The sequence below is a fragment of the Lolium rigidum genome, chromosome 4 (genome assembly GCF_022539505.1).
Source record: "Lolium rigidum isolate FL_2022 chromosome 4, APGP_CSIRO_Lrig_0.1, whole genome shotgun sequence".
Classification (NCBI taxonomy): domain Eukaryota; kingdom Viridiplantae; phylum Streptophyta; class Magnoliopsida; order Poales; family Poaceae; genus Lolium; species Lolium rigidum.
In genome coordinates this window covers 187,698,361-187,709,090 of record NC_061511.1, presented here as the reverse complement: position 1 = coordinate 187,709,090, position 10,730 = coordinate 187,698,361, and the positions used below count along the sequence as shown (strand labels likewise).

The window sequence follows — 10,730 nt, the reverse complement described above, 5'->3', positions numbered from 1 at the left end:
CCGGCTTAGGCGAAGCCCTGCAGCTTTTCTCCTCCACCACCACCACCACGCCGTCGTGCTGCTGGGATTCCGAGGAGATCTACCACACCTCCGCTGCCCGCTGGAACGGGGAGAGGATGGGCTTCATCGACACCGTACGCACGACCGAGTACGGAAGTGTTGCCGGATTGCAGCACGGACGATTGACTACATCAACAATGGGTTAATCTCGTAGGCTTTGAAATCTTCGAGGGTTAGTCTCGCGTATCTTCTCGTTACTTCGATCTTGGTAGATTAGATCTTGCTTCTTCCTAGATTGGATCTTGGTTTTTGTTCATTTTCACGGTAGAATTTTTTTGTTTTCCATGCAACGAACCCATCACAAATGTGCATCGACATGGCAATGAGAAGCATGCCAATGATGAGTAGGATGAGCTTGTCATTGGCATGTTGATGTTGAGCCATTGGCATGCTGATGTTGAGCTTGTCATTGGCAATGTGCATCAGCAAGCCAATGACAAGCATGCCATTGGAGCTCAACAAGGCAAATATAGAGCGCTCTTGTCAATTGCATTGCATTTCCAGAACTGGCTCGTCCTGGAAACCTTCTCGAACGGGCCCATAGGGGAGGCACGCGACATTGCCGTCTGGGTGCAGCTTGGGGACCGGCTTCATGGATGCCTACCGCCAGGTCTACAATCCTAGGGTTCACGTTGGGCGTCCTGCTAACCTGGGGCACGGTCCCACGAAAAGGCTTCCTGCGTTCTTAGCACAACCCTTAGTAGTAATGTAGTGATGTGGCTTTCCCTTTACATTGATGTGGCTATGAGAGGACATTTGATCAGACGAATGATCTGCAACTGCCCGATATGGAGCTTCTCCCATACACATGTATAAAGAATGGCTAGAGCTATCCTAATCGTTAATATTTCAAATACTAGTGGTGGAACCAACACCCCTTGGGAGCTCTTTTACATACTAGATGACCCGGTGCGCCCCAGCGCACAGGCAAATGCAAGACATTACTATAACCATAAGTTTTATGCGACTGATGTTTGTTTATTTGTCCAAGCATTCAGTAGGTCTTCTACAGCCCTTAAGCCTGCATAATTAATCTTTTTATAGAAAATAAAAACTTTCAAGCAACTATCTACAGATAACACATGTACAACACATGAGCAACTTTTTGTGCATCCAACCATTTGTTCATAGCAAATAGAAATAAGTGTGTATAAACATCATGTTTTTAGGTGCCATCACGACATTCAATAACCCAATAAGTACATAAGAATACATCATGAGCATCACTAAGAAGCAAAGAACAAATGGGCGCAGGCCACCAAATGGTCTTGATCATACTTGCATACCAAGATCACTATACATCATTACCGGCGGTTCCTCTGATATTAAGCCTATCAAACAAATACAAAAGAACTACAATCAAATATACAGTTGAAAAAATAGAACATACATACTGACTAAAAAAAGTGAGGACTATTAACCTTGCTATGAGGACATGCGTGTGACTTAAAAAGATTTCAAGTATCCTGTACTTTGGACTCCAAAAAAAATGAATTCGGTAAGCACATAATAAAATATAAGCAAAAGTGTTCAACCAACAGTGTAGCTATCTGCATAAGATACTACTTTAGAAACACATTATCTGGGATAGTTTTCAAATCTATTTCTCCCTCGGTCCATAAAAGGATGTCGGGAGGTTCGTCTAAATTTGGATGTATATTTATGTACTATAGAGTGTCAAGATACATTCGAATTTAGACAAACTTTCGACATCATTTTATGGATAGAGAAGTATGTTCTATCAGTACAAACATTGAGGTTGCGGTTCCCAGCCAACAAACTGCAGCAACATGCATAAGCTTCTACCACTCTACAAATCTATAATATCTGGGGTGATTTCTGAAGGTGTTATCTTCTATCCGAAGTGAAAACACGGATACACATTAACATAGAAACACCGACCTTACTCCAAGAAGCAGTACTCAAACTCATCAAGAACTCAGATTGCATACCTCAAATTTCTCGATTTGATAGGGTGTTGGCTGGCGTATAGAGGCAAGTCGACAACGATTTGAGTCCGCCTAGTCTCCACATTGACGCGACCGCTTCCTCCAAAATGAGTCTGAAACTAAACAATAACTAATAGCATACACTCTTCCAAATAATAAAGCCACAATTTAATCTATGGAGATTTTTTCTTGGGGAAAACAAAGTTACTTTAAATTCTTCACTTCCTTAAGAAAAGTGTGCTATTATGAACCAACATAGAATATGTAAAGGCATCCATGAAAACAATATGCAGCTTCCCTGAGCCGGCGCTCCTCCTCCCGATTCTTCATCTTGAGAGCCGGCCTCATGGCACTACACACATAAACAACCAAGTAGAAAATCAGGCAACAAAATTACGTAGATATAAAACCATAATCCGAAACAAGGATAGTAAATGATATGATATTTATAACACCCCAGAAAACACGTTAAGGTCAGGAGAGGCATAAAACTTGACATTGCCGAATAAGCGCCAGAGAAGAGCAAAGCACATGAGCATAGAAAAGAAGCAACCCTGTGAAACTCGTACAACACAGCCACCAATGACTCTAGGATGAACAAACTACACAGACAATTTTTAGTGGCTACCAGACTAAACGTCACCAACTATTTCACTAAATCAATTATGATAAATAACAACAAGCACACATATGTACAAATGAGCCAAGCATAAATAATCTTTAGGATGAACCAACACGGATCGAAATGTTATTGGAGAATCTGATGTACCTTCATATTCACTAACCCACACTAGTAGGAAAACCCTTATAGGCGAAGCTTAGTTCTGTGGCGCACCGTTTTGAGTGCGCCACAGAAACCTATTTTGTGGCGCACAAAGCTCGGTGCGCCACAGAAATAGCTTAATTTTGTGGCGCAGCAGCCGACCATGCGCCACAAAAACTTGGCGGGCCCCACAACCTGTCACCCCCAATTATCGGTGTACGTATTTCTGTGGCGCACGCGGTGCGCTGCGCCACAGAAATTACTGTTTCGTGGCGCACTTGCTTTGGTGCGCCACGTAAGTAGTTGATTCCGTGGCGCACTTATTCCGGTGCGCCACAGAACTAAGGGAACTTAGCTATATCATCCCGTGCCCCTCCCCCGCCCACGCCTCGTTCACCTCTCGATCCGTACCGCGCGCCTCTCCCCTCTCCCCTCTCCTCACCGCGCGCCGCCATGGTCGGCGCCATCGCCGTCGCCGTCGCCGCCGCCTTCCTACGCGAGGGCCGCCTGCCGCCACGCTCCTCCCATCCCCGCCACCTGCAGCACAAGCTGCCGCTACGGCGAGGAGGGGCCGCCGCGAGGAGGGGCCGCCGTCGCGTCAAGGTGGAGGAGCCGCCGCGACCTCCACCCTTGCCGTCGTCGTCGGTGAGCTCCTCCACAACCGTTGTTGTCGTCGGTGAGCTCCCTCCCTCTTCCTCCCTCCCCTCCCTCTTCCTCACCCGCGCGAGCACAACGTGCTCGACGAAATGCTCGCTCCGGATGTATTGCTGCTGTTGCTCTGGATGCATTGCCCCTAATCGTTTTGCTTCATATGGTGTTCATATGCATTGCTGCTGCTGCTAGTGATGCTTATTGGAGTGTTCTATATGTTGTTCGAACCTGTACAATGTGACAATGAAATTGTTCTGAACCGTACCTGTATATGGTGTTCATATGCATTGCTGCTCGCTGCTAGTGATGCTTATAGAAAGATGTGACAATGAAATTGTCTATGCTTATAGAAATTGGAGTGTTCTATATGCTTATAGAAATTGTCTATGCCTCTGCCTCTGCCTCTCTGTACTTGTTCTATAAATCCTTGTCCGAACCTCGTACAAGGTAATGCAGACTTGCTCACTTGGTATTGCTTGCTAGTTGGACATTTGGTTGGTTTTGATGCTACTGGTTCATTTAAATGCATGAAATGCTACTATGGTATGCTACTGTGGTATCCTTGTGAAGAAAATGATGGATTCTTGTGAGCTTATGGTATGCTACTATGCTACTGTGGTATCCTGGTTGCCTCCTTAATTGATGCCCTATGATCCAAATTACTATATTATTGGATTGAGTGTTATGGCTACTCGCTTGTTTGCTCTCCAAATTACCAAGTGATGAATATATAATCCCTTTGGAGCATCTGCCCCATGCTATATATGTGTATTTGACCATGCTTATGATGGATTTCTTTTAAGGACTCTAGCTAGATTAGAGGGGAAAAGTTGCTGCTTTGTTGCCTATGATAATGGATCATCAAATGTTTCCCTTTGTCCCCGGTTGCCTCCTTAATTGATGCCTTATGATCCAAATGACCCAAGTCTTGCATGATCCCATTTATCCCTAATGTTGCTTAAGATGAATAAATTCCCTCTAATCACCATTTGGAGATCAAGACTAGTTCTTGATTTCCATTAGCTAGACTCCAATATTAAAAATTTCTCCCAAATATGGAGACAAACATTTTAACATTACCCCAATTGATGCCTTTGTCCCTGGTTTCCTCCTTAATTGATTCCTTATGATCTATTTCTTGTTGGCTTTGATGAAAATAGAGATATCCACAGTAGGGGATCATGTAAATGAATGCCACCGTGGTATCCTTTGAAGAAAAAGGACTGTTTCTGATGGTTTTAAAAGGCTAGGTGGTGCTAGGTGATTCAGTTGGCTACCAAGACTTGTCTCATCTGGTTAGCTGGGATATGCTATGTGTTGTTGCTTGTTTAGGCATATCTATCACTTACTCGGATTTACTCGGTTCTTGATTGGCCTCTCTTTGCCAGCATCACTTGGTCTATATACCAAGTGATGAATAATCCCTTTGGAGCATCTCGCTCCATGCATGCTATGTGTGTTTGTGCATCTTGACTTATGTTCCCTATGATAATGGATCATCAAATGTTTCCCTTTGTCCCCGGTTGCCTCCTTAATTGATGCCTTATGATCCAAATGATCCAAGTCCCTTGCATGATCCCATTTGTCCCTAATGTTGCTTAATTAAGATGAATAAATTCCCTCTAATCACCATTTGGAGATCAAGACTAGTTCTTGATATCCATTACTTACCGTCAACACATGTGTTTGCATGTGTGTGTGAGCTGCTTGTAGTGTCTCTTGACTATTCAAGTTTCAATGTTGGTTACTTTTCCTCTAGTGCAAGAAATGGTTGAGCAGATGTTTATCCACTCGTTGGCCTTTATTCTTGGGTAGCTCAAAGTGTCATGCACTTACTGGATCATCAAATGTTTCCCTTAATTTGTCCCCGGTTGCCTCCTTAATTGATGCCTTATGATCCAAATTACTATATTATTGGATTGAGTGATATGGCTACCGCTTGTTTGCTCTCCAAATGCTATATATGTGTATTTGACCATGCTTATGATGGATTTCTTTTAAGGACTCTAGCTAGATTAGAGGGGAAAAAGTTGCTGCTTTGTTGCCTATGATAATGGATCATCAAATGTTTCCCTTTGTCCCCGGTTGCCTCCTTAATTGATGCCTTATGATCCAAATGACCCAAGTCCCTTGCATGATCCCATTTGTCCCTAATGTTGCTTAAGATGAATAAATTCCCTCTAATCACCATTTGGAGATCAAGACTAGTTCTTGATTTCCATTAGCTAGACTCCAATATTAAAAATGTCTCCCAAATATGGAGACAAACATTTTAACATTACCCCAAGTGATTTACTTGTCGATGATTAGATGGTTGGTCGATCACTCGTACACTCGGGGGTGGAGCAAGTGAGGCTTGGTGTGATGGCACAAATATCAATATCTTGTGCATCCTACCTGGCCTCACTTACTCCATCTCTCGGATGTTAATATTTGTTTCGACCAACAAAGTATGAGGCATTCCATTTAGTTGATACCACTTGGCTCTTTCTTCCATTTTAGTGCCGATGATTAGAATGTTCGGTCAATCGTACACTCCGGGTGTCGCTAGTGAGCCTGGTGTGATGGCACAAATATCAATCTCTTGTGCATCCTACCTGGCCTCACTAACGCCATCCCGGGATGTTCATATTTGTTTCGACCAACAAAGTATGAGGCATTCCATTTAGTTCATACTAGCTACTTCTTAATTGCATTGGCCTTTCTTCCATTTTAGTGCCGATGATTAGAATGTTTGGTCACCTATACGCCGCAATATACTTTGTAGACGAGCCCCCTTTCCTCGGCCGCCGTTCCGTGAACGAGTCCTTGATGAGACAACAACGCCGACATGCCTCTCCGGCGCAGCACCACTTTTCTTCTCTCGCCGTCCAAGTACGTGAACGAGTCCTTAATGCCAAGACGGTGCCAGCCTCCCTAGCATCATGCCGACCCTCGTTGTCGCGCTTCAGGCCGTGTCGATCATGCGCCTCGCACTCTTCGCCTTCTGCCCGGTGAACGAATAGACTAATCGTTGGAATAAGGAAGCCGATGACGGCCGATCGCAATTTAATCTTGCGACCGGCTGTCATCGGTTTCCTTATTCCAACGATCAGCCTATTGGTTCACCGGCAAGAAGGCGAACAAGCGCAGGCGCGGGACACACGGCTTGAAGCGCGGCAACACGGCCCGGCATAATGCTGGGCAGGCCGGCACGGTCTTTGCATCAAGGACTCGTTCACCGGACAGCGAGGGACCGGCGTGGTTCTGCGCCGGAGATGCAGATCGGCGTTGTTGTGTCGTCAAGCACCCGTTGACCGAACGCCGACCGGGGAAAGGGGGCCCTTTCGCAAAGTATTTGTGTTGACCAACAATGTATGAGGCACATATTCTATTTTGTCATTCCATTTGCTTTGAGATTTTCAAAATGCCGATGATTAAAATGTTTGGTCACCGTACACTTGGGGGTGGCGTAAGTGAGCCCGGTAAGATAGCACAAATATCAATCTCTTGTGCATCCTACCCGGCCTCGCTTACCCCATCCCTAAATGTTAATATTTGTGTTGACCAACAATGTATGAGGCACTTATTCCATTTTGTCATTCCATTTGCTTTGAGATTTTCAAAATGCCGATGATTAAAATGTTTGGTCACCGTACACTTGGGGGTGGCGTAAGTGAGCCTCGGTAAGATAGCACAAATATCAATCTCTTGTGCATCGGACTTGGTCTCACCGACGCCATCCCTAAATGTTAATATTTGTGTTGACCAACAATGTATGAGGCACTTATTCCATTTTGTCATTCCATTTGCTTTGACATTTTCAAAATGCCGATGATTAAAATGTTTGGTCACCGTACACTCGGGGGCGGCGTAAGTGAGCCTGGTAAGATAGCACAAATATCAATCTCTTGTGCATCGGACTTGGTCTCACTTACACCGTCCCCGAATGTTAATATTTGTGTTGACCAACAATGTATGAGGCATTTATTCCATTTCTCTTGTGCATCGGATACTTGTTGGTCTCACTTTCTTCCATTTTCATCATAGTAGGAACTGGATGGAAGGACCCCGATGCAAGCGAGCCCGGTGGGTAGAGATGACGGAGCAAAGGAGGAACCGGATGAAGACTACTTTGTATCTCGAAATTGTGAATTTTGTATGAATTAAGAGTTGTATGCAAAACATTTGACACTTGCCACTATATATGTATCTCGATCGGGCTCTAAGTAATGTGATGATGATGTCTATGTTATATCCGTGCAATGTACATGATATTTATATTATATCCGAATGTTGCTGTATATAACCCGTGTATCCGTATTGTGTATCCGTATTGCTGTGTATAAACCGTATATGTATACCGTGCAGCACAAAATCGTGTATAATACAAGCAAATTCCGTGGCGCACTAAGAAGCAATTCTGTGGCGCACCCTTTTCGTGGCGCACCTAAGAACAAGTGCGCCACGAAACCTTATTTTTGTGGCGCACAATCAGGTGCGCCACAGAAAGCTTATTTTTGTGGCGACGTTTCTGTGGCGCACCACCCGTGCGCCACAGAATCAAATTTTCGTGCGCCACTGATGAGGCTTTTCCTACTAGTGCCAACTCTCCCAAAATTAACTTTTTTTGCGAGAAACTCCCAAAATTGACTAACCAGCAAATTCAGTCCACTCAATGCACATAAAACATTTATGTCCACTTGCTTGGTCACAATAATCAGCAAGAATCATGTTCCATTATTGCACCAATAGTTGGCAACTCCATAGGATGACTAAAAAAAGGAAGCATGTATTCTTTCAAAGAACTTTTTGGGTAAATTTAAGTTTTAAACCAAAGGGGTGCCTAGAGACCTCTATGTACGTGTAGCAAACACTGTCATCTTCCTTAGCTGCAGGAACAAATTAATTGAGGAATGGGTGAGATTTTAGCGCTTGCTCTATTATTATGCCTTGGCAGGACATACCAAAGTATTTCCTGGTTTCGATCAAAGTATATAACTTTTTATAGCCAAGGCACCAGTGAAAAACCTTAATTCATAAGAGAACCACAGCTTCACAACACCTTAAGAACTTACATAAGTCATTATAAAATGAACCCGGAGACTTAAGAAAAAGTATATTCACATAATTGCTGATCTTGCTTAAAAACTGGAAAGTAAGACCACCAGAAGTATTAATTGGGAGGTCACCTCTGTTGTCTCACATGCTACCAAAGCTTATAATAAGAATCTTCCTATGCTCTAGAGGAATGGTGGAGCACAGGACATGAGGAGACAAATAGGAGTTGACGGAGAACAAGATCATACCACTCACACCATCAATATATGTCCTTCCCGTTTTAGAACTCAGTTGGTAAAGCTAGCTTTGAGGAACCGGCAGGCTGCACAGATATTTTAAGTACAAGTTAGTATTGTTTTCCCAGTGTACTGAACAATTAACACAAGGCATATTATGCATACCCATCAAGTGTAAACTGTTTTCTCCAAGAGATGACTCCAACAATGTTTGATATAGGTACTATCTATCAATTATTAATGAATGCAAGTGAGTTTGAAAGCTGCAGCCAGAGACATGAATAAGCATCATTTTTTAAGGGTGGCAGCTGCTATTTAGGAGCATAAATAAGTACCTATCATAAGAAAGAAAGTGCATCATAGATAGATGATGTCTACGGGAGCTTCTATTCTTGTAGACAGTGTTGGGCCTCCAAGAGCAGAGGTTTGTAGAACAGCAGCAAGTTTCCCTTAAGTGGATCACCCAAGGTTTATCGAACTCAGGGAGGAAGAGGTCAAAGATATCCCTCTCAAGCAACCCTGCAATCACGATACAAGAAGTCTCTTGTGTCCACAACACACCTAATACATTTGTCAGATGTATAGGTGCACTAGTTCGGCGAAGAGATAGTGAGATGCAAGTAATATGGATGAGTATGAGTGGTAATAGTAATCTGAATAAAATATGGCAGCGAGTAAACATGCAACAAAACAGTAAACAAACGGAGATTCGATGCTTGGAAGCAAGGCCTAGGGATCATACTTTCACTAACATTGATCACATAACAGAATAAATAGATAGATGCTAGACTCTACACCCTCTTGTTGGATGATGAACACCACTAACTGTGTAGGATTACACGAACCCTCAATGCCGGAGTTAACAAGCTCCACAATATTCAATGTTCATATTTAAATAACCTTAGAGTGCACGACAGATCAACATAACCAAACCAAGTACTAACATAGCATGCACACTATCACCTTCACACTACGAAAGGAGGAATAGATCACATCAATACTATCATAGCAATAGTTAACTTCATAATCTACAAGAGATCACAATCATAGCCTACGCCAAGTACTACACGATGCACACACTGTCACCATTACACCGTGCAGGAGGAATAAACTACTTTAATAACATCACTAGAGTAGCACACAGATAAATTGTGATACAAAACACATATGAATCTCAATCATGTAAGGCAGCTCATGAGATCATTGTATTGAAGTACATAGGAGAGAGATGATACGTCTCCGACGTATCGATAATTTCTTGTGTTCCATGCCACATTATTGATGATATCTACATGTCTTATGCACATTATATGTCATTATCGTGCATTTTCTGGAACTAACCTATTAACGAGATGCCGAAGGGCCAGTTCCTCGTTTTCTCGTTGTTTTTGGTTTCAGAAATCCTAGTAACGAAATATTCTCGGAATCGGACGAAATCAAGACCCATGTTCCTATTTTTCCCGGAACCATCCAGAACACCCGAGAGCCGCCAGAGGGAAGCCCTGGGGGCCCCACACCACACCCTGGCGCGGCCAGAGGGGGGGCCGCGCCGCCCTATGGTGTGGTGGCCCCAGCCCCCCTCCGAGGCTGCCCTTCCGCCTATTTAAAGCCTCCGTCCTGAAAACCCTATGACGAAGGACGAAACCCACAGAAACCTTCCAGAGCCGCCGCCATCGCGAAGCCAAGATCTGGGGGACAGGAGTCTCCGTTCGGCACCCCGCCGGAGCGGGGAAGTGCCCCCGAAGGCTTCTCCATCGACACCGCTGCCATCTCCACCGCCATCTTCATCACCGCTGCTGCTCCCATGAGGAGGGAGTAGTTCTCCATCGAGGCTCGGGGCTGTACCGGTAGCTATGTGGTCCATCTCTCTCCTATGTGCTTCAATACAATAATCTCATGAGCTGCCTTACATGATTGAGATTCATATGATGATGCTTGTAATCTAGATGTCATTGTGCTAGTCAAGTGAGTTTTACTTATGTGATCTCCGGAGACTCCTTGTCCCACGTGTGTAAAGGTGACAGTGTGTGC

The 10,730-nt window shown here is 44.0% G+C and overlaps 1 long non-coding RNA gene across 3 annotated transcripts in view; it reads right to left on the bottom strand.

The window, feature by feature from the left end:
- Positions 1-2,344: 2,344 nt before the first annotated feature.
- LOC124649123 overlaps positions 2,345-10,730 on the bottom strand; it is a 17,433-nt gene continuing 9,047 nt past the window's right edge. For 2 of the 3 annotated variants that reach the window (XR_006986539.1, XR_006986537.1), the window contains exons 5-6: positions 8,712-8,785; positions 2,347-2,361 (exon numbers count right to left, since the gene is read on the bottom strand). This is a non-coding gene — a long non-coding RNA (uncharacterized LOC124649123). Of the gene's footprint in view, positions 2,362-8,711; positions 8,786-10,730 lie in introns of all 3 variants that reach the window. The other variant, XR_006986538.1, reaches the window with a different exon arrangement.